Source organism: Pieris rapae, chromosome 5, assembly GCF_905147795.1.
Source record: "Pieris rapae chromosome 5, ilPieRapa1.1, whole genome shotgun sequence".
Classification (NCBI taxonomy): Eukaryota; Metazoa; Arthropoda; class Insecta; order Lepidoptera; family Pieridae; genus Pieris; species Pieris rapae.
The window spans coordinates 6,908,469-6,933,971 of record NC_059513.1 but is presented as its reverse complement, the minus strand read 5'-3'; the positions used below and the strand labels follow the sequence as shown (position 1 = coordinate 6,933,971).

Below are 25,503 nucleotides of genomic sequence, written 5' to 3'. Positions count from 1 at the left end.
CCTCAAAACAATTGCATAACACTGATCTATTTAATTGCAAACTGTCTGAATTCACAGGGATTGTATCATTCATAGTTTGTTATAAAAAGCTTTTGGTTTTATTTATTCTTATTTTGTTTGAATACGAAAACGTTACTGTAAGAGTAGAAATAAATAAATATTATTCAGGAAAGTGGAAAGTGGAGTCAAAAACAGCAGTCTGAATAGGCTTACTAAAATGAATATTGGCAGAAGTAAGTATTTCTCAAGTGTTGGCGTTGTCGAATATATGGTATATAAAAACATAACCATGTCACCAATTTCAGCTATAGTCTTCATCGTGAGTAAGAATTCGTTAGATTTCTCCAAAAACAACCCGAGAATCATGAGACTTGCGAAATATGTAACATAATATTAAAAAAAAACAATTTCATAAATCAGTAGGTACAGATGATTTCAATAGTGTACATAAAGAGAGAGAGAATGTTTAATTTATTTACATTGAATGCATATACCTTTAATATAATTCTTTAAATAGCCAATTATTTCGAAATAAAATTTAGTAGAACATTAAAAAAAGGTTGGATTATGTACTTAAAACTTTTTCGTAATCCGCAAATCGATTTATTCTTTGATTTAACGGAAACCAATTTGCCGAACAAAATTTACATTGTTTATGGAACTTTTTCCGATCGAATTATTCAACAGATTGAATTTTGCGCCAGCCATGCAGATTTTGATTGCAAATCCAAACAAATGAATGTTATCATTATTTATGATTGTGACAGTAAATATGGTACACATAAAAAGTAAAACTAAAATGTTTCCACGTAGCTCCAATCTTTAATATAGTTCGATACTTATAATATTTACATTATATATCCCCGATTAATATCTTAATTTATATAAATCTCGTGTCACAATGTTTATCCTCAATGGACTCCTAAACCACTACTTAACCGATTATAATTAGAAAAAAATTAGTAGTAGTAGCGCTGAGTTAATGGTAGTTTAGTTTAGGTCCGTGTCGTGGTAACAACGTTTCACATAAGTTCTCCTACGGTTTCCCTTGATTAACTTACTACTATGTAATATAACAAAAACCTTAGCCACAGCAACTCTTGGCCGAGTCTATTAGTTATAGTATAAAAATTGGTTGATTTAAAAGGCTATTGATCCGGTGGCGATACAAACACTACAAAGTATGTTTATAAGATGTTTTGTGTGTTGTACTTTATTTGAGAAATAACAGTAGCGGTTTAATTTTCACCATGTTGCAAGTCATTACAAAAAAGGAAAATAAATCCTAGGGTTTGCCCCACCTCTTCATTGATAATTTAATATTCATACACTAGGCTAACACTGCCCTTGTACGGAAAAATAACTTATTTCAGACTTGTTAAGATGCGAACAATTTGTTTCAAGGGTGAACAGGAAACTTACTTCTAGATACTTTTTTAGTGTTGCTAAACTATTTGGATATTAAATACATGAAGTTCAATCTAATCTACCGTTTATCGATTTAAATTTTTGAAGTCAAACTATTGTGTTAAACTTTTTTTTAATAATATTCATTGATATTCAAAAAAATCTCGTCAGTTGATGTGATGCTATTTTAATGTCCTGAATTTGATTACCAGGTTGCAAAAAGATTACTATGTGTAGAAGATAAAACATATAACACATAACTAAATGATGACCACTACGCATTATAAAGATTACACTACTATTTACATTTAACATCCCATTCCATTACTGTAATGGATAAATAATGGATTTCACAAACTGTATTGTGCTATTTACAATAATAACGTGCCTAAAAGAAATCATGTTCATTTCCTTCCGTGATATCTTTACTGTACCTGTCGGATTAATATATATCGCTGTCTTTTTCATTCTCACGAAAGTTTAGATGTGGGTTTTCCACAACACTTTCAGAATAGAAGCTTCGTACTTCAGTTTACAGTCAGACCGCGTCGGTGCGGCCGGATGTTCACATGTCCTCAGTTTTTCCGCGTAAATTTAAAAGTCGAACGATCGGCATAAGCTTGTAAGCATGTTTGATGTTTAAAAAATTATATTGCTTTCCCTAAATGCTAATTTGTTTTACGAGCAATAGTAAGTGGTGTTTGTGATGGATTCGATGTACCTATAAACTTTTGTTCCAAGCGCTTTAGTCCAAATCACCGAACCCTTACCCTTTTCACAACAAATTGGACCAAAACCGTGACTTATTTTTCATCTATTCATATCCTCTACCAAATTGAAGTACTCGGAGTGGACCAAACTTTAGAACTGTATATATTTTAGAAAAGTGTATAAAGTAGTGTAGTGTAATTGTAGTGACTTATTTAGGTCAAGACATTAACCAAGTTATACAAACGACAATCGATATCCGACATCATATCAGGTAGGTAAATAATTTAAATACAACTTATTAAAGGTTATAAGTTAACTATAAGATTTTCACGTTGAAGCTTAAAATTGTAATTTCAATATTAGTTTATTGTAGAGGCTAGTAGATAAGTTAAAGTTTGCAGGTAACTTTATATCTGGGCGAAAAATATTCTCACTACTAAATTTCTTTTTTATTTAATAATTAATATTATATAATTTTTTTTAACAATCATCTAAGATAATTAAACTTTCCATCTACTACTATTGAATAAAATGTTTTAATTCTTCATTCTAGATTTGCATCATTATTTTTAAATTTTCCTGACTATAAACTCGCGTTTTCAATATTATATTAGTTTTAATGACATTTCTGTAGGGTCAACGATGTTAATAATATACTGTAGTAAGAATTAGTATGGCTAGTATATTTCGTATTAATTATTTGCTGCTATATCTCGTAAACTTAAAGAGCTGGCCTTCGGGAATTGTAACTAATATAAAGACAGATAAACGATTATTTCTCATCTTCTCTACTCGACAAATACCTTATATTTCCATATAAAGGTAAAAATAATACTCGTTACATAAGCTGTTCTGCTCTATGGGTGATTAGTTTTATTCCATAGTTTATTTAGATTTAGGTAATATTAAATTAATTCGTCGAGTAATGAGTTTGGTGGATTGTTCTATTTTAGTATCCGTTGTGTAATATACCAATATATTTATTAATTGATAACATTGAAGATATTTTGCTGTAGATATAAAATTTATTAACATTCATAATATATTCAAATGATATATTAAAATTGATTAACCCTCATAGTATATATTTATACAGTCGTAGTCAAGAATATTTAAACCAATCATGTTTTTGTATGTGCTATATACTTCGATATGCTCAAAGTTACGGCGAATGAAATACTACACAGAAATAAACACAGAAAACTACCATTTAATACCCAAATATTGCCGGTATGGCATTTTGTACATAAGATGACTTGACAAGCGAACTGGTTGTAAATGTAAATTTACAATTAATTTAATTTGTTTTTTTTGACATAAGTTTTTGTTCATAAGTGTACCGTGTGTATGTTTACCTATATGAATAAAGATATTTTTGAGTTTGAGTTTGATAGTACACTGGACACTGGTACATAAAAATCTATATCATATAAGTATTAGTACAATTATTGCTAAACATAGTTGGAACTAGGAACCGCGTATCTGACCTATAAAACGAGGTTGGAAACTACACTATTAATTCCACCTTTCAACCAAGTCTCATTAGACGACAGAAGTTTTCACACTTTTAATAAGGTCTCAACAATGTAATATGTCGTTAGAGGTGTAATTAACGGAGCCTTTACGTGTCCTTAATATTTTATGGTACCCCGTTAAAATAAAACCTTGATTTCACATTGTATTTTTGTCGTATACTTTGTATATACCTTTCTAACCTTGTTATTCTTAAAAATAATAGAAACGATTATTAACGTACAGTATATATACAGTATATGTACAGTATATATAACGTACGTATATCTAGAAGTCTACCATCTGACCAGCGATAATCAGTAAGGTCGGCAACGCACTCGCGAAGCATTGACAGTGGTTGGTCTCCAGCAGGTATTTCCCCCTGTTCCATAAAAAAAACTTGGCCTCAAATGCCTGTATCTGTTTCAATTGTCATATTCGATAATTATGTAGGGGCACTGCACCGATGCACGACGATTTTGGATCTCTTAATATAAATTGCGCTAAAATAAAAAATCGGAAAAGCTCCGCAACTATCGAACTCCGTGCAGCTCGGTTGAGATACAACTCTTTTTTTAGCATGTTTTATAAATATTTTCCGTATGGAAGTACAGTTGGCAAACTTTTCAAAAAATAAAACCATCAAAGTGAGCCCGAACATTTTGAATTTCGAATAGAGGCATATTTCCGGTATGGTTATATTCGTGAGAAATTGTTATATGCAAGGTCAATGACATGTCAAAATAAATCAAATACATATTTAATATATAATCGTATCTATTTATCATAGAAAGAAAGAAAGAAAATATCAGATATTGTAGTAGTTGTAGTATCGACAATACTATTGTATTATCGAACAAACAAATGCTTTTAATATCTTTAAGTGTACTTTTGTTAAGAGAAATATCTTATGAGAAAACATCAAACCATAATGAAATGAAACTATACTTTTCCGCCTTAATATAATTTCCCTGTTATTACTTGCTACCTTTTCAACCAAATATTTTAAGAAATATTTCAAAATAACTAACCATTGGGTTTAACGAAGTTTTGCAAGTGACGTTTATTGTTTGCAATACAAAAAACTGTGCCTACAAGTTGCATGTTCTGACCGACTGTCCTATGTATAGATTCGACAGGTATACACTGAACTATTAGAATAATAGTAACATAGATAAACATAAAAGACACAATGAAATAAAAAATAAATAAATAGGTTAAGAGGCATCCTTCTGGAATTTACTGTAAATGTCATACAAAAAGCTACTAAAAGAAATAGGTTGTAGTGTTGAATCATCCGTGATACGAATACCTCTTACGGAAGTGATTTAAAACAATCATGGTCGAGGAATCATCTAGCAAATATATTATATGTATATTTAAACTGTGCACCGATAGATATTAATTTCTATATGCGTAATTAAGACTTTTTTGGGTAGGCCTCTTCCATACTGGTAGGATGTCGTCATAGGCCGTTTGTCCACCATCGCCGTCATGGGTACGTCACCGAGAACAAGATTATTTCGGGCCGAGTTTAAGATGACGTGACGGCGATCGTGCGTGCACCGCGCCGATATATTACTGACTCAGTTCTAGAGATTTGTCGTGGTAGTCGCGTTTTCCTTTTTAGTATAATTAAAACAAACTAGGAGGGTGGCTAGTTCAACAACTTCAACTTTAACCGGCGACAATTCCTCTATCACAGGAGCATTTCATGAATTTCATGACAAGTTGCGGCAGTATGCACGCAAGAACAAACGTGTTTAATCGTTTAAATCGTTTATTTAATAATTGCATCGCTATATCGACGCCATCATTTCGTTCTCGGCGACGGCGTTAGTGGACAAACGGCCATAAAGTAGAGAACAGTAGATTTGGTAAATAATCTATATTTGTACACACACACAATTTAGACCTCATAGTTTATGTGAGAATCATAATATAGAATAATTAATTGTTCCCCAAAATCAGAGACCGACCCCAACCTAGGAGGCTGTAGTCCTCTTGACAACCTAGCTTCTGTCTTAGTTGTTCTGCGCTTAGCTTATTGACGTCCGGGAGAACGAATTAATTTAATTACCTGATTCCTGAGTCGTGTAAATAACCGGATATTGAGGTATAAAGTCAGAAAGTCTCACATAGTAAGCGGATTTTGTTATTAGTTAGTCATCGTAGCAAATATTTAGGACAATTTTTAGGCTTACAATTACAATTACATATATAATGTACCATAATTATTACCAAAAGTAATGTGTTCGTTATTAAATTCTAGAAACCTTAACACTCGTATGAAAGGAATTGATTTAATTTGGTTTTATTAATAAGGTTTAATTTGAATTAAAGGCAACGAAACAAATTAAATCTGATTCAAAGACCCATAAAGTGGTTTACCAACACTGGGTCGTTACTTAAATTATTGAAAATAATAAGAAATTGCCCCTGTGATCTCGTAAGCCATGACTGTCAAAGGATTATTTTCATATTGTAAACGGGAATTCATATTGTTTTTGAAGCCTGACTGCTTTTATTCCTCGTAAAAAGGGTCAAACGCAATAAAGCAATATCGTACTTCAAAAAATGATTCCCATAAAGTTGCTTTGAGATTTCTGAACTTTTCAGCGAGCAATGAGAGCCTTCAAAGGTTGTGTCTTAAAAGCCTTTGATGTATCTAGCGTATTTTGGAAATTAAATGAACGATTTCATGTTAGCCTTCTAAAAAATATTCTAAATAAACTTTTTAAATATAATCTCTGATATGAATACAATTATGTAAGTCTGACGAACTATGTATAAGTATTTAAGTAGTCTGTGACATAACGATCGTGTATTTATAGTCCCTTATTTAAACAAATATATGAAATAGTTTTATTACAGTAAGAAATATTAGTTTTTTGTGCTGTGAAAAAACAAAAGGTTTTTAACAGGGCCTTAAGTGTTTATCCAAACATAATAAATCCACTCAAATGACACTTCTTAATATAGGAAAACAAATCTATTAAACTTGCAATATTGTTGTAGTTAACCTCTGAATTGTAGTTGTTAAAATAGATAGAGAATTTATTATTGGAATCCAGTTGAAAGGTATAATCCTCGCAAATTGGAAACCTTTTAATTTAACAAGATATTATCAATTCGTTCATTTTGTATAATTTGAAAGGCTGGCTCGTTACAAACATTGGAAATATAAGTCTAAAATAAAAAGGCTAAGACCAGTTAAATTTTAATAAATTTTTCTTTGCATTAAGTAATAAAATCACATTATTAATTTATATTTTAGATTCTTTATTTTCAATTATTTAGTTTTTAGTCTCTTCTTAAGAAATAATTTTCGACAATCAAGCATATACTTGTACACGGAAATAGTAGGCAAATATGATCGGTGTGTTGAGGTCTTGAGTGGAACACTTTTTAACCGACTTCAAAAGATACCGAAGTTGGTTCTATATATAGCGTTGTCTGGCAATGACTGCATAGAAATATATTTTTATTTTTGGAAAAGCAATAAAATTTCAGGATATTGCAGTGCTGTTCGATGTATTGCAACACCGTTGTTCGAAACAGATAATTTTTGTTTTATAATATTGATTCCCAATATTCCAAATAGTTTTACTCGGCCGATCCGCACATTTTTGTATAGTGTTAATTGAGATTTACTTGGGTAACCATAGATGGGCCTTTAGTGGACGTGGAAGAAACGTCCTATTTATATGAATAAAATAAAATAGATATGAATACAATTTTAACTAAGATGCGGCCCCTATACGGGAGAAGGCCTCCTCCAACTTTTCCCACCCTAATTTATTTTGTGCCATCGTCATCCAATTTCTTCTACCTACCCTCTTGATCCCGTCAGCCCATCGCTCTATTGGTCTTCCTTTGTTTCTTGTTCCTTTTGGACCAGTCCATTCGGTTACTGCTTTAGACCATCTGTTATCTGCGCTACGTGGCCTGGCTATCTCCTATTTTTAGGGCTTCATTGCTCAGCGTCAATAATTTTGGTTTTTCTGCGAATATATTCACTTTTACGTTGGTCACTTAATTGAATTTTTCATTCTTTCTATTGCACGCTGGCACGTACGTATTTTGGTTTTTGTTTTGTTTTTGAAAATCCAAGTTTGTGCTCCATATGTAAAGCAAGGCAGCAAGCAGTAATCCACCACCTTTTTCTTTAGCTAATGTGGGAGCTTACGTTTGAGGATAATAATGTAAAATATATTCACAAGTTACGAAGATTAAACACCAGTACAATTACATAATTAACTTATTGTTGACAAATATCTCGTAAATAAGCTAATTCCATCGCACTTCATCTATTAAACTCGGACGTTTATTCGTGTAACCGACGATGGACTAAGATTTATAACTAGCCTGTTTGAGCTGTTCGTTGAAGACCGCCATATTGCCCAAATAAAACACCCACACGAGTGCAATTTATTTCTGTTTGGGCCGAGCATACCGATATATTTACTTGATAAAGAAATTTAAGATGCACGCAGTACTTTTACACCTTTTTTATTGCGAAAACTGAGTGATGTGTGTAAACAAGTGTAATAAACACACTTTGTATGCTATTCGGATGATTAAACTTATTTCCATGAATTTTGTTTTGCTTACAATTCGTAATGTATAGTATGATACCTAGGGGGTTTAGATATGCGTTAATCTCAGGAACTAGTAGCTTCGATTGAAATATATTTTTTGTGATATAGTATATTTTTTATAAATGTATGCGTATGTATAGTATTCTGTGAAAAAGGACTACCATGTACATCAAATAAGCCGCAAATTATTATTTTTCTTGAGAGCTCGGTCTCATAGAACCTTGTGATATAATACAGATTTTATTAAACGTAGCAGTACTAAGGAAAGGAAAGTTAATTTTAGGCTTCTTAGGAAGGAATTAAAACCAGTCATTTAAACTTATGCACTGCAAATCCAATTGATATCAGTATTGCCACTGTTGGTAACTTTTTACTACCATACAGTTGCTATAGAGTTACTAACTCAGATTGTCCTAAAGCAATTTAACTTAAGAACTTATCTATAAATAAGTTAGAAACGGATTGTACTATCGGGAATCTTTCGATCGCACTGACGAAAGGTTTTTAATAGACTTGCAACGAATATTCGGCTACTATTCGGCTGCTTTTCTTATATTCGGCCGAATACCGAATACCTAATATTTAGAAAGATTTGAATTTAGAAACTCGACATGATACGCCAACGTATTAAGTAAGTTTAGACACTAGCTAGGCTGTTGGTTCTCTTTTCAAATTAAATAATATGAAGGAGGGAATGTTGAAGAGAACCGTCATTTTCAAAGACGAAACCACAAACTAACGTGCGAGTGAAATCGCATTTAGTTTGTATATTACAGTTATTGTGTTTAAACAGAATCTGCCAAACTTTTGTTAGATATAAGATTAAATATCCCATAAAGACTGTTATCGCAATTATATGTGGGGAGATAACCATGCAAATGTTGTATAGCGTGTTTTATTATTTTTAATTATGTTGCTGCAATTTTTTTTTAAAAGTAGCTATTTGCTTTACATTTTGCTTTTGATAGTTACATTAGTTATAGTTAGTTTTGTTTCCGTTTAAATAAAACATTAGAATAGAATCTGAAAAAAGCCAAGAGGCTGATTGCAGATGGATCAAAAAAAAAAATTAATAAAAATCTCATTTTATAATATCGCTATTAACTGAAGGTTTTTTATGTTACGGCAAACGAGCCTATGAAACAGCCATAAAAGCGGATGTAAGTAATTATTAGGAGCGTCGCCAGCCTTTAAGTTAAAAGTAATCACTTTTTTGAGTATGAAGGTCCAATCAGACATCAATGTAGTGCCAATTTAAGTTAAGTCGTTAGTTAAATTAAACCCCCAAGGGTTTTTGTTGAATTGTGTGTTAAAGAGCAAAATGAATCGACTGTGTCATGAAACTAAAACAAATGTTTTGTATTAAGACAATCGGTGTTCGAGATTAAAATATAATCAGCGTTTTAGAAAAAGAAAAATCTTATCGTAATGTCTGAATTCGCGGGTCAATTTCTCTGATAAAAAGACAATTTCGTCTAGACGACAAACGGCTTCACTAATCTGATTGAACGAGTGATTGCAGATGCATTTTATGTTTACGACACATTTTATTGTGATCATTCTAATCTACAGTTTTTTTTCAATTGCCAAAAGTCGCGTATTTATATCGGTTTGGTTGAAAAAAATACAACACGTCAGTGAAATATACATAATAGTGTAGCTATATACTATCAGATATCTAGAATACAATATCAGAAAACAAATAAATAATTTTTAACATTAAATGCTTATTTATTTTTAACAGCGATTTCAAATCCCGATAATATAATAAATTTAACTTAGATGAGATTTTCTATAGACGAAAAATATATTTGCACCTTGTACATTCACGTTTCGGATAGTAACATTAATAATAACTTTATATTATATAGACGCGGTTGATAATTAATCACTGACGCCATAGATACAAAGAAAAGGCAATTTGCTCACTCTGCAGTCGTTTGTCTGAGGTGAACAAACAATTATCTCCTGATTGCATACTTGTTTATTTAATTGCCAAGGAACAACACTGGACGTTGCGTGACAGAATATACGAATTAGTTTACATTAGAGTGTGAAAAAATTAAAAAATCAATGAATTGTAAATATACTTTATAACAGTACTAATATAGAAACCTTTGGTTGTGATTTAAATATCTTAAGTAGAAACATGACCACCTAGTTCGAACACCAGTTGTAAGGGATTTTTTTATGTATATAAGCAACTAACGGTGAAGGAAATCAGGCCAAGACAGATACAGTTAACCTGAAGAAAAATAAATTTTTCACTGAAATTAAAAATATAGAAATCTATTATACAAGTCTTTCACGACTCATTGGGGCGTTAATACATTAGTTCAGAACCCTTGAAAGATGTTGGATATTTAAAAAAAAACATGGTATTTCGGTGAACCAATATATTATGAAAATTGATACAGATTCGTTCACGTGTGCGTAGAACAAAATATTTTCATATTTTCAAGTTCACCCCAATTCCTCAGAATCGTGAAACTCAATAAATGTTTTCGTTATTATTTCAAAACCATCTCAGTTTCGTGTACCCATTTGTGTTCATTGTTATAATTATTCTTTTGAATACATTGTTATTTTCATTCATAGAGGGATTCAATTAGTTCAACTAAAAGAGAACACATAATAATTGACAATACACAAACAACAGAATTACCCAAAAAAACAGTGATTTTTATATTATAAAATTTACATAAAACAATTTACATTATAAAAAAATACGTTCTAGTAGAATTGAAATACACGAATTGCTGTAACTAATAGTAGTAGTTCAGTAGTTCTACTTTTAAAGTGATAATGTTTTCTTGTTCATGTCACTCAATGCGGCATATTTACAGATCAATAATAAAATGCCTTTATATCATATTTAGTAGTAGTAGTAGTTTTAATTAAATAATCATTCTAGAGCGTATTAAAAGTAACGTAAAATTTGTTAAAGACTAAATGATTTCGTTTATCGTGCTACAAGTAAATATCAGCGTTGATGATTTTTCAGTCTTGATACATAGTTTTCTTGCGATGTTTTACTTCACCGTACGAATATTTGCGCACGTAGAAAAATCTAATTCGTACTTTACGAATGCACGACTTCAACGTTCACAGCTAAGCACTGAGTTAAAGTTGGTAATTAATTATATTGCTTATAAATAAGTCTGATAAAAGATAGTTTCATGAGGTTATCTATTAATCAAGCATGCTATAAAAGTGTTTAATGGCCGAAAACTATTATGGTATCTATAAAGTGTATTTGTCGGGTCAGTTGCCTTCAATTTGCGTCATTATATCAATATCTCCAACCCCGACGTTGACCTATTTTACATCAGCGATGTAAAATGAAGTTAAGAATATAAATAAAACAAGCTTAGTATTAGCGTTGTTGCATCTATGTATATTTTTGCTTCTAAGACTTTGTCTTATTGTAAACTTGCTGCAACATCTTTTTTCTGTGTTTCTTTGTGTGTAATAACAATGTTACTGAAACTTAACTTGATTCTCGACTCTTAGTTTCAGTTTAAGTTTTGGATTTCTCTATGTGTGCGTCAAATGGTGAAAAAAAGTATGGCCAGGAAACTGGTATTAACTAGGCTGGTTTCTCAGATACAAAAGCCTGTAAAATTTCCTACAAAATATAAACGGTTATAGATGAAACGGAATGTTTTTTACTATAGTAGCGAAAACATAAATTAATTATATTTTTGCTTGATGACTACAATTACTTTCCCCGGGGCTCGATCCCGGGAATCGACATCATCTCGTAGAGATGTTGGGTGGTTACAATGGAGAGGCTTCAGTGGTTCAGATTAATACCTCCAGGCGAGTTAAGGCTGAATATAAACTTCCACCTGTATTACCTCCATGTCCAACGATTCACAAAAAGCAAGTTTAAGGCCTTTTTTGCCCTCCACCGCTATGAGAAAACAACTTGCCCGTCTACATATTTCTGAAACCACACGAATCCTCAAGAATAGAGTGTACCAATTCTTATAAGGCCAGCATAGTCTTACTGGCATTGAGTGTGTTAACGGGCGGCGGTATCACTTTACATCAGGTGAGCCTCCGGTTGTTTGCAGCTTGTTGTATAAAAATATTTAATATTTCTAGATTAAGAGTGCGTTTTTATTTTAATCGTTACTGTGTTGAATTTCGCCTTATTCGTTTTTGACAAACTAGGAAGCAGTAGATATGAATATTTCTAGGCAAATAAATAGCTAAATTATCAGTCGCAATGTATCCCTAACGAATTTGATAAAATGCGTAACAATGTATATAAAATTCCTTTGTCGCTCCTCTTTGAGGATATAAAGCTGAAATGTGAGCGCTATTTTATGAATAAGTGATCTAACTTGGGTCAAACGAACTGCAGAATAGTTCCGACAGAGTTAATATTTATTCATTGGACGGTTTTGTATTGGTTTTTTAATGGAAATGAAAAAAAATGCCATATACATATAATAATACTATGATACTATAAGTTTAAATTATGAATGTTACAGTTTTAGTGGATTGCTTTTTAATGGTACCAAGTAGTTTTGTTAATCGAAAAAATAGGTAAATTATTGTTTATAGTACACCTACGTGAAAAAAGATGACATCTGACATCCGTCAGTATTAGTTTTATGCGACGTTGACGTTCAGTTCTCTCTCTCTCTCTCTCTCTCTTTATAGAACAAACATTGTTTGAGAAATGGAAGGCAATTTGCAGTACTACGAAAAAATATATAATGTGGTGTCAAATTTATTCATACTTGGCCATATTTTAATCTCTCAATTTAATTTATGAATTCTATAACGTATACTATAATATAAAATTATATAATACTGATTTATATAATTCGCTCGCAGTTTGAAATTCTCATTATTGACCAAATAGGACCAATAGCTGCGTTACCTATACATCATACATAATGTACTCACATTAACCAATGGGAATTCAAAATACAGTTTCATAAACATTCCTATTTCGCAAATCGAGAATTTAGGTTCTAATTTCAGTAAATGATAGGCCACCAATGATATATGCTAGCTGTGTGGCACCACATTTGCAAACTTTAATGGTTATAGTAGAATTATATATGTGGGTAGATGCGTCAAATTAAGTGAACAAAAATTCTGATATTAAGTGTTCGACTCTGGCAGCGATACTGAAGAGGTTTGAAATATATAAATAAATGAGTATTGTAGAATGTTTACTACTGTATTTAAATATTTGATTGTCATTTTTTTTCAAATTACTGTTAAATTAGACCACTTCTCCATATGCACTTAAGTATTAATTTTCAGGGTGTCATTTCAGTTAATCATTTCGTCATTCGAGTTTTTATTTAACTTGGTACACATGACAAATTAATACGTAGCGTATAAATTACCTTGAGTTGAAAAAGCTATTAATCAGATTATAGGTCACTGGGCTGCTTTTTGATAATCAAAGCCTTTGACATTATTGATCAAATAAATGTATTAACTTGTTATGATTAGGTTTAGAATAACGATTATTATATAGTTGTGTGAAATTGTTCCCTTGGAACTTAATGTATAATTTTTTACCAAAATGGATTAATCAGTTAACCAATCATTCAACTGCGAAATGGTTCCAAAATCCTTCGTGAAAAATAATACAAGACATGGTTTTGGTTACATTGTGATGCCACCGACGCGTATAATAATTTAAAAAAACCTATAAAATTAATTAATAAATAAAACAAAATTAGGAGATATTAAGATAATTATAAAAAGTATGTTTAAATCCACAATCTAGTTGCTCGATTAGAATTACCTTAAATACCTTAAATTAATAAATGAGCTAAAAATAGGAATGTTGAATTACTGACCACTGTAATTACCATCCTCGGCCTAGAACGTATTGCTACGTTCTAAACCTACACAGTCTCCTTTCTACAGTTCGATGCCCTCTGCATACTATAGAAATTCAACCGTGCCCTCCATGTACGGTTTAAGCACTCGCCCGGTACCGTACAACCCTACCAAAGGCCGAAAATAAATTTAAAACTTACTCTCGAACCGGGAATCGAACCCAGTACCCCTCACCATAGCAGAAAATGACCAAAGACCGCTAGGCTATCAGGCCCCTTGAGCTAAAAAAAAATTGAGCTAAAAATACCCTCAACAGTCAATTATCTATACAATTATGTTTGGATATAAAAACAATACAAACGCGATGCATAGCTTGTTTTAGGTATCTTTAAACCATTGACATAAACTAGCACGCAATTCTAACGATGTTTGGCAGACCATAATAATTGATGTTAAAAATTCCAACGTGACCTGAAATAGCCGACAACCTATTCAATATTAATGGGTTGACTTGCAGGTAAAAGCCATGCAAAATGCATCATGTAATTTCAAAGGAAATTGAATATGAAAAATCGAATACGACCCAGCAAATGTTTTTCTTTAAAATTCCATTTCCACACGTTGTCTTGCTTTAATTGTTCTTATAATACTTGTTTTGTTACGGAATAAATACATAAATGATTAAAGGGCGTTTAAATTATCTTTAAATACTATACTAATTAATATATAATTATTACTATGTAACATTTAATAGGGTAAAGAAGTAACTAGGTAGGTAATCATGTCATCACTAATAATATGCTAACTCTTCCAGTTTTAAGAGAATTTCTGAAATTTTAATTATATATTACAAATATTTACAAATTTAAAATTATCATTAATACAATTTAAGCCAAACTGAAATTAAAATAATTAACCGGCTTATAATATTTATTGCCCTATTTTTTTAAAACATAACATATAAAACGCGATTTAAAATTCTATATGTTCAGTATGTCTACATAAGACGAAATTTTTATTTCTTAAAACTTTCGTTGTCTCACAAAATGTTTGTCCCCAGTCTGAACTTAAATGACCTAAGAATCAATAAAACTCCAAGTAAATAGAAAGGCTGACTAGAAGTCATAATGACATTAGTTTTATGTAGACTGTTTAAATTGTATGGCTTAGTAATATTTCAAGGTTACAAATTAATACAAACAAATCCAATACCAAGTTTATTAAAATACATTACAATTGTTGTAGTTATTAGGAGAAAAAAAGGAGGACTATATGGGACTTAGTCCTTTAAAAAAACCACAGGCTACATCATGTATTGGGATAATATTTCTTTATCAGTTTCTGTCAAGTTATTTTATTAATTAGATTTGAATAGATGTCAGTTACAACATTGCTATTAATTATGTCATCTAATAACTAACCATAAGATATGAATATTTTTCATCTAACCATAAGATATGAATATTTTTACGTTTAACTTTAGTATAGAATGTACAATATACCACATAGGTTCCAATCTTTAGTTTAGCGTTACAATTGAAAACTTAAATTTTACTCATTAATTAAATTGAACGTCCAAATAACTAATCTTACGTTGTGGTGTACTATTCCTTAAGCTACATTTATTTAACCATAAATTTCAGAAATGTAATAATTTCTACATAATAATACTATAGTTTTAGATTTTTAAGATGGAATTCGTGCGTTTGAATCACGGCTCATTTACCAATGCATTATCAAAGTTTCTTCTAAGTTGAAGGAAACGTTAAATAAATCGGCACAGAAGGCTTACCATACATACTAAGAAAAACAAAAGATCATAACCAGAAATCTGAGGCCCAGATCAGAACTATTGTGGCGCAAATGATTTTTAAACAGATTTATAGACATGATAATAATAATAATAATAGCAATAAACTTTATTTATGACAAAAGGGTTGTGACAAGATTCATATATCGCTAGGGAAGCCCTGTGTTGTGGGTAACTAGAGGACAATTATTCCGTGATAAATGGTACATGTTTAAGACAGTTAAAAAAAGCAAAATAAAAATAATAATAGTTTTAGTTTTAAAAATTTAGAATGAGTGAACAAGTGAGTGTGAATGGGTTAATGGGTGTGTATGCGAACGTATTTGAGAGTGTAGCTAAAATTTGTTGACGCTAGCTGTATGAATAGATGACATTTTTATTCTATTTACTCTGATATGTCTTTAGTAAACTAAAGTAATCGATACACAGCATTAAACAAACACAACGATGTTTATAAAAAGGAAGTGATTTTTACTCTTTTCTATATACTTAAATAACTGATGCAGTTAAGGAAATTACAATTTTAATAAAAATATATAATGTCAGATTTATTACTGTACTGTAAAGTGTAATTTCTTTCAACAGAAGTAATTTTAAGTTAGCAATGTCGGCTTGTTGACAAATTATGTTAACAGATGTTTCCCGCGTCTTGCTGGGAAATATTTTTCAAGGGATATAATTTATGTCCAAATTTAGTCTGAGCTTAAAGGAAATCATTGTATTCAATCCAATTATTTTTACGAAGTTTTAGAAACTGAATATTAAATACAGGAACCCATTGACTGCACTGTTTTAACTAAAGCACCTGTCAAGAAGGCGTAACATATTTTGTAAAACAGAGACGAAAAAGCATGAGTTTAAAGAGTGCGATTAGAATTAATAATGTTAGTATAATAATAATAATAATATTAGTAAGCCTTTATTCTTCCACATCCTATATAAATACATTTAATAACAATAGATTTACATAAAAGTTTAACTAAGATGCGAGAAGGCCTCCTCCAACTTTTGCGCCCTAATTTATTTTGTGCTATCGTCATCCAATTTCTTACAGCTACCGTGCCATCACTCTTTTGGTCTGCCTATATTCCTTATTCCTTTTGAACCAGTCCATTCGGTTACTGCTTTAGACCATCTCTCATCTGTACGTGGCCTGCTCGTCTCCATTAAAGTTTTAAGGCATATTGCTTAGCATCAATAATTTAAGTTTTTCTGCGAATATTTTCACATTTATGTTAGTATACCTAATTATAAAATAAACCGGCGTTTAAGATGGTTTCAGTCAAGAAGTGAATGTAAAATTATATACTATTATTATTAGTCATAACGTTTTCCTAGATTAATAGCCTCGAGTCATAGCAATATGTTAGAATAAAACGTTACAACGAAGTCCACTCAACTCAAAGCGTTCCTAATCCTATTAGTCATTACCTTGCCGTCGACCACATAATATAGGGTGCAGAACAGATGGACTTGATTATAAATAGCGAAATTGTATTATATGGAACCATATGTTCATTTGAATTATTCCGGAAACTCAACAACGGGTATTCCGAGACCTATAAAAAGCGCGATGTACGACACCCGTATGTCAAAAGCTGAGCCCATAACGCATTACATACTTAATAATATCTTGTTCTTTCAAAAATTGTTATCTCTATTTGTTATTTTTTTTATTATTTTACATGTTATCTTTATGTCTATGTAAAATTCTTTTGCACATTCGCGCTTAGTCTCGACTATGAATCTTAGCCGAAGTGTTGTTTTTTCTGTTCCACACCTATATTTTAAGAGTAAGAAACAGCTGTACTGTTTTAATTTACTACACTAATGTTTATTGATGACTGGAAGGCTATTATGACGTGGCTTTTAAGAATATTCTATATGTATATTATTGGAATTTGTTAGTGGGATGAGACACCTTTTGTAACGTGTATAGGTCAGACGGTCGATATCATGTAATCAATACAGGGTGATGTGTCTACTAAACATGTCACAACACTTGTATTTTTAAGAGGCCTTGCCGAAATTGTTTAAGTTGCCAAGGCAAGTGGCAAGTAAAAAAATATGGTCAAAATTATAACAATATAAAATAAATTCGTTTTATTACTAACGTATAATTGGTTCATAAATAATTTTTAAATAAGTGGTACTCGTGTAAACTTCTCAGTAAATACTTAAAATATTTGTTGGATATGATATCGAAGAGAAAGAGTAAGGAGATTTAGTTACTAAGTGTGTAATTACCACGAAATTTAGTGATATGATAACTACAGAACTAAAGATACATAAATACGTAAGTCATTTCTTTTAACCTCTTCTCAATATTAGAAACAAATCTAACTTCAATTTTAAGTCCCTCTGGATGGCATGCATGTAAAAATTGCATATTATGTACGTGAGGCTTGAATCACTGTGGCCGAGTCAAACGAAATTGGATTGGAGGCTTCTCTCCAAAATTTTTGTTTTTCAGTTTATACATTGAATTTTTTTTTAATGGAAAAGTTGTGATCGTGATTTCCAATTGGTAAGAAGCAGTATATAATACAATTACGATTCCCATAAAATATAGGTCTGATCTTTATTTAATAGTTGGTAAAAAGCTTAAATTTAAAAAGATCACAAATCTATTTAACACAGCTACTCTACAGCCTCCAACTATAAAGTAGCTAGAAAGCTCATTCATTAAGTTATTAAAAGCTGATCCATGTTTCGTGCTTTTCAACGCGTTCTTCGGCTTAACTATGGATGCCCTAATTAGCTTAATTCATTTGTGCTCTAATTTTCAGTCTTTAGAATCTTTGTTATGTATTTATTATACAAGCTTCCTTTTTTAAGGAATTTAAATAACTATCTGTTTTCTGTGGAAAGAGGAAAACACAAATAAAACTTATACAGAGACAGTGAAACTGGCGTACCAACTAATTCTTACGTACATTTTTCTACTCTTATAATATTTTTTTTCGATAGATTTATGAAAATAAAAATAACTAGTATGGATTATGTAGTTTGTTTGTGTCACACATTTTAGCTTGACTTTTTAAAACTGTAAAATACTAAAAATAGTGTTAAAGGAGGGTTATTCTAAACTACGGATATATTTATATTTTAATTTTGCTTATCTTGCCGAAGCCGCGTAAAAATTATTTAAAGAAGTCTATGCATGTTAGGTATGAGGGTGTGCAATTATTTAATCGTCTACAATTTGCAATATTAGCGCATTTAACGAATTCAAAAACGCATTAAAGATACATGTTACAGTGAACATGGTAGGCTAAAATTGGGACGGCTAATGGCGACGTGTATTTCACTCGTATATACATATTAATTATAAGTTTCTCATGTTAATAAAAAAACATTTTTGTGATGAGAAATAAACTTTAAATATTATATTATATCCTATGTGAAACGATGTATTAAAATCGATTGTATCTTTTCAATTTATTGCTACTGCATTATTCGTTTTATATATGCTATGTTTTTGTTATTGTTCCATTCAATATTTGGACGAGTGTTCGGGAAATGGAAAAATATTGAAGTTGTTTCACATACATATCGGAGAAGATTTTTATTAGACGGCTGTGCAGTAACTTTCTTTTTATTACACCTGAAATGTATACCAACATTTCTTCAGACGATGAATAAGTCAAAATACAATTCATGATTTCTTTATAGGTAACTTATCAATTTTACATTGTTTTGTTGTTTTATCACGCCATAGAGCAGACTTTCAGCATCTTCTTCATAGGTTATTTCCTCTAGGTATATATTCCTAAAATACATCTCAATCTGGATCTTATGTAACAATAGTGACAGTTGCCCCGTAGAACGTGACAATTAGGGCCTGTCTTACAATGTATGGCTAAATTACCAAATAGCTATGCAACATATAAATTATTTGGAAGATAAAAGTTCCGAATAAGAAACTTCATCATACCAATAAGTAATAAATAGCTTATTTGGAACTTTTCCGGTCATTGTGAAACAAGCCCTTAATATTTAAAAAAAACTGTGGGTTTTATTATTTATACATAAGTAGGTACTTTTATAAATGTCGCCTTTCATTAATCGTTTCGATTATCGTTCTGAACCAATTGATTTTTTACATTTAAAACATCTACAAAGCCAGGCAAAACAAAGGAAATTTTGGGGACATACAAACAAAACTTGCTTGTATGGTGAAAGAAAACAGCGTGAAAAATAATATAAAAACGTTGAACGTAAAAAAAAAAGACTAAAACGGCGTTAGCCCAATGTCAGGGGTATCTTTAAATTGAAGGTTTCTAATCACCATTAAGTTATTATGAAGAAGATATTTGTAAATCATAAACGTTCGATAGAATAAAAATTTAACGATCGCAGCTTAAGCGGTAGTCTACGTCATAAAAAACTGTAGCGTATTGAAAGGCTTTTGTTGAAATAAATTGAATATTTTATTGTAGTTTTGTAGGTTATTACCACACTTATATTTTACAATCGCCTGTTACCAAATACATTTTCAAAGGTCAAAATTATTTATTGAAACACTAAAATATCATTCATTTGTTTTAAGAAGCGGCCTCTTTTGTTCATTATTTACCGGTTGTTTTTTAGCGTTAAAAACTCGAATTCTTATTCGTTCTGTAAATAAATAACACTGCTTCAGCCTTGATTTTTCGGATTGTGACTTTTTGATTATCAGATTCTTATTTTCGCGCCACATATGGCAAAAAATAAGCCAAAAATATAATTTAAGACAAGAGTATTAGTCCAGTCACTTACAAGCGACTACGAACGATGAAGATTAATGATAGCCGAAAACAAGACGTTGGTAAATTTACTTGTAAGTAGGTCCGATAATAATTGTATACCCTACAAGTTAGTAGTTTATTGCCAGTTCTTCTTTTCCGTTCTACGCCCTTGATTTAAGAACTGGCAGTAAATGTAAAATTAGAAGCATTTAGACGTTCATAAGTGTACATTATGTCACCTATATGAACAAATGATTTTTGAATTTTTAATTATGAGTACTTGCTAGATGTTCGTGACTTTGAGTATTAAGAAAAAATTCAAAGCTATTTAAAAATTAACATTAATTTAAAGCGACTTGAATTTAACAGATTTAAAATATTTCGTTTCTTTGTAAACTGTTTGTTCACTTAATATGTCATTGAATTTAATAAAAATTGTTTTCTTATGCTATATTACAAATTCGTCGGCTAGTATTTTTATAATTGGGTGAAAAGAATAATATATATATATCGAAATAATTATAAAACTTTAAATTTTTATATATAAATTAAAGATAAATTCAGTGGTTAGTTTGAAGACCTAGCTGATCAGAGTTTTGTGGCTAAAAAGACGTTATTATAATTATATGGTTTGTGAAAAAAAGTGGCGAACTATAACGATGTTAACCCAAAAAAATTATAAAACTATGGTCATTTGTCTAAGACATCTTAATTTCTATATATTTTTCTTCAATTATTGACTTCGTATATATACAAAATATAATTGGTCGCTGGGATTCGATCGTTCGAACTACGCTACATTTTATCACACGCATGTAGGATAATTATGGCATTATTTCTAAACTCTATAATCTTCGTCAATGTCAAGTAACATATTAACTGTCAATTGTTTCAGTAAATGGCGGCGTGTCGTAGAAGTCGTATGTGTTAAAATTTGAACTGAATAAATCATTTCACACCACGGTAATTTATATCCTCGAATTTAAAGTAATTAAAGCAAGTGTAAATGATTGTTAATATTGCTACTTCCTTTGTAAGAGACATAAATATAAAGCTATACACAATTCGTTAGTACTTTACCCTAGCCTAATTGATTTTCCATTAGTGCGCTTCTCCGATAAAATCCACTATACGGAGTACCTATTATCATGTGATCGATATATTTATCGCATAAAACTTAACAAGATAATGGAAAATACTGCAAAGGTAATTACAGACTTATCTGTAAGTTGAAATTAAGTGTTTACTTAATATTTACAGATAAGTGTTGCCCTAGTTCAGCGCGGTACTCTCATTAGTCGTAGGTTCAATTCCGGACTTGTACCAATGGACTTTGGGTGATGGAAAACATCGTAAGGATACGTGTATGTCTTGAACCCAATGACGATGAATGTTGGGCACAGAAAGCTGATCTGTTGTCTACGAAATGTTTAAATAAACAGATGCAGTCTGTGTACAAGGCCTGCATAAGGTAGCGCCACTGTATCATTATTTATAATTTATTCAAAATTATGAATAATATTAAATCCTAACTGTTGGAAGCGTGGTTTTAAAAGAGCAAAAAAAAACTTCGTTTCTTATTTTATATCATGTGTGAATTCCAGACATATCTGCAAAGTTACTCTATGCATTATTTTTATGTATACGATTTGTATTAAATTTGTTTCTTTAAATTATATTTTCATTGATATATTATATATGCTATATATATCGTTTTGTATTGCTTTGTAATTCTTATAAATAATCGTTCAAAGAGCGGGCTAGTTTCTAATCAGAGAAATTTGTAGTAACTATGTGATTCTTGTCTGCATTCTCTATATGATAATAAAATCAAATTCAATATCCAAATTTACATTTGCGAGTTCTCTAATCAAGGGCGTAGACGTAAGAACCAGCAACCATTTTATCATTATTTATAGCAATTTAACATAAATAGGATATTTGGGAATATTTTTTTAAAGATTCTAAATTTAATATAAATAAGTGCCTGCGTACAAAGTACACATTTCAGAAGTGAAACTTCTTTGTAAATTAATTATAACTCAGGTAAAAGCTCCAATATATAATCCTGTACCAGTACCATCTTTACTCAAACTGTATACGTGCTAATGATGATATAATAAATAAAAAATCTGCGTTTACTCCACAAGACGTTATACGAGAGAATGTTCTATTATATGTAACCACTAAACGAATACATCAACCAATAGCGTGTATTTTTTTCTTGATCTCCCTTTCTCACTCTCTCTCACTCACTCTCAATCGGCCTCTCCCTTTTCTTCAACAAAAACGCTGCACATCTTTGTAACGTTCAGTTAAAAAATTATTCTTATGCGCTTAAAGAATTTTCACTTCATAAAACATGAAAAATTAGAAATCCAACCACGCTCTCGGGTCACGTCTCAATACAACTCGAGCCTTTGTAACAGTATGTAAATGGCGTGATAAGACTATCTGTACATCTAGACCCGGACCCTTGAGCCATAGCTACGGGTAAGAAAATTGTTTTACGCCCGGTTATATCTAGAGTACAGTTTTGTAGATCGACCTTCAGCTAGGACCTTTTATGTTAGACAAATAATGTAAAACTGAATTAAAATGTTTCTCAGATCTGTCTTGGATTTTTACTTCCTATTAAAAAATATTTTTTCGTGTGTGTGTGTACTTGTCACTTTAAAATCAGTGTACCGAGCGTGTCAAGGATTTACCGTTTTCCATATAAATAATAATTATAAATCATAATAAATAATACTATTAATAAACTTCAAACTGAAATTCGGATTACAGGAAGTGGATAAGTCGTGAAAATTAATAAAAAAATTAGATCACGAGTTATGTAACCTAATATTAGTTATCCATGTTACATATATATATATATATTAGTTAATATAGAAGCGCAAACCAAAATTCAGCAATTATCACACACGTGAAGCCAAAATGAGCCCTTTAGTTTTTCCCACATTCATAAATTGTAATGTAACATTCTCGTTTCCAATAATGTCCAATACGTCGACTACACTTATGTTCTTTATAGGTCACATAAATGCCACTTAGATTTAAGAACCAAATACAAGTTAGTTTTTTATTTATGCAGCATCGAAACCCTTAATTTTATGTCATATTTTAAACGGCTCAACGCTCAAACATCCAGCTTCAAACTTCAGTTTCGATTATTTGAACATCCGTCAAACAACCGAACCGCGCTTACCTCGCGTATTCTTGAAGTTATTGTCATTTTAAATTATTTTATGCACCCTATGATGACCTTTATTTGTCATACAACTTTGGCAAGTGACAGAAAACAATGGCACAGTTTTTCAGAATCCCAAAGTGATATAACATTAAAAAATTGTACCTACGTTAAAGCAAAAACATAATATAATAATAGCTATTTAATTACCTACTACTACGATTTTTTCAGATATTTTGTGAAAACTATTCGATGATTCTTTGTTCCTATTTTCGATGAGTTTAGATAATTACTGTGATTTATATTTTACTAGGACTCGGCCAAGCGTTGCTGTAGCTAAGGTTTTAGTTATATTACATAGTACTTAGTAGTAAACTATTCAAGGGAAACGGTAGGAGAACTTATGTGAAAGGTAGATAGCTTATGTGAAACGTTGGTACTATTAACACAGCGCCGTCTGTTAGAATTGTAACAAATAATAAACAAATATTTGCCTTAAAATAATATTGCGGATATAAATTGAGATGTAAGCTATCTTATCTATTAAGTTAGATCAAACTGCACACGGCGTCCAAATTTGATTGATATCGGTTCGGCAGTTTAGGAGTCCATAGCGGGTAAACAATGTGACACGTACTTTATGTATACTTAGTTTATTATACGTAAGTTTTTCGACTCCAATTAGAATATAATTTATCGGGAACTAAATAAATGTAAACTGCTTTTAACGTAATTAATAATAATTTGAGTTACTACGCCATTCAATATCGGTATTAAAATTTCTTTGTGTCATAACAAACTACAAATTAAAGGAAATTAAAAGTTGCCATGACAACGTCATAAACGTCTTAGAAACTCCGCGGTTGCGTCGCCTTTAATTTTCCGCTCCAGTGCTTAGCAATAAACCACATTATACTACCTATTTTATGTATTTAATTGGAAATATTTGTTTTTCGAATATCTAAAATTTATTCAACAAATGTTCCAACTAAGGATATAGCAACGCCAAAAGGAAACTTGACGTCATCATTTGAAGTCATGCATTCTGTGTGGGCGGACACATTTTTGCTGGACTTTCTGTTTGATTAGTTGCTTGTCTCTGGTATAACAACTTAACCAAGTTTTAGTTAATTGTAATAAGCTTTTTGGTTTGATAAACACACACACGATAAACACAATATTCATTCCATTTGAAATTATATTTGTTACGAAATTTATATAACTACTAGCGGATCCGACAGACGTTGTCCTGTCTACACGTCTTTAATTTCAAAATTTCAATTTTTAATAAGCCATTTTGATGAAAATTATTATATAAATGTTATGACAATATCTAACGATCCAGCACATGGTCACATACGATATAACACAATGATAACAAAACTTTTTTTAAATTTCGGGACAGACTAAAATTAAAATTCGAATATTATTTAAAATTTGACACTGCGATGGTAGCGCCGTCTGTCGGATCCAATGTAAAACATTCCAAAATCAATCAATCAACAACTAATAAATTGAAAATTAATTAAAAAAACATTGTCCAGCGGACAGAATTCTGAATCTAAACCATTCCCAGATCCCCTTGAACACACACAAAAAATTTCGTTTAAATCGGTCCAGTCGTTTAGGAGGAGTTCAGTCACATACACACGCACACAAGAAATATATATATTAAGATTACAAATCTAAATAAAACATTAAAATAGGTTACTTATACTTTAA

The 25,503-nt window shown here is 31.0% G+C and overlaps 1 protein-coding gene across 4 annotated transcripts in view; it reads left to right on the top strand.

The window, feature by feature from the left end:
* The first annotated feature begins 1,957 nt into the window (after nt 1–1,957).
* Nucleotides 1,958–25,503, top strand: part of LOC111000566 (small conductance calcium-activated potassium channel protein) — a 152,463-nt gene continuing 128,917 nt past the window's right edge. For all 4 annotated transcript variants that reach the window (XR_006750226.1, XM_045628306.1, XM_045628305.1 and 1 more), the window contains exon 1: nt 1,958–2,389. The gene's annotated coding sequence lies outside the window, so the exon portion shown is untranslated. The remainder of the gene's footprint in view (nt 2,390–25,503) is intronic.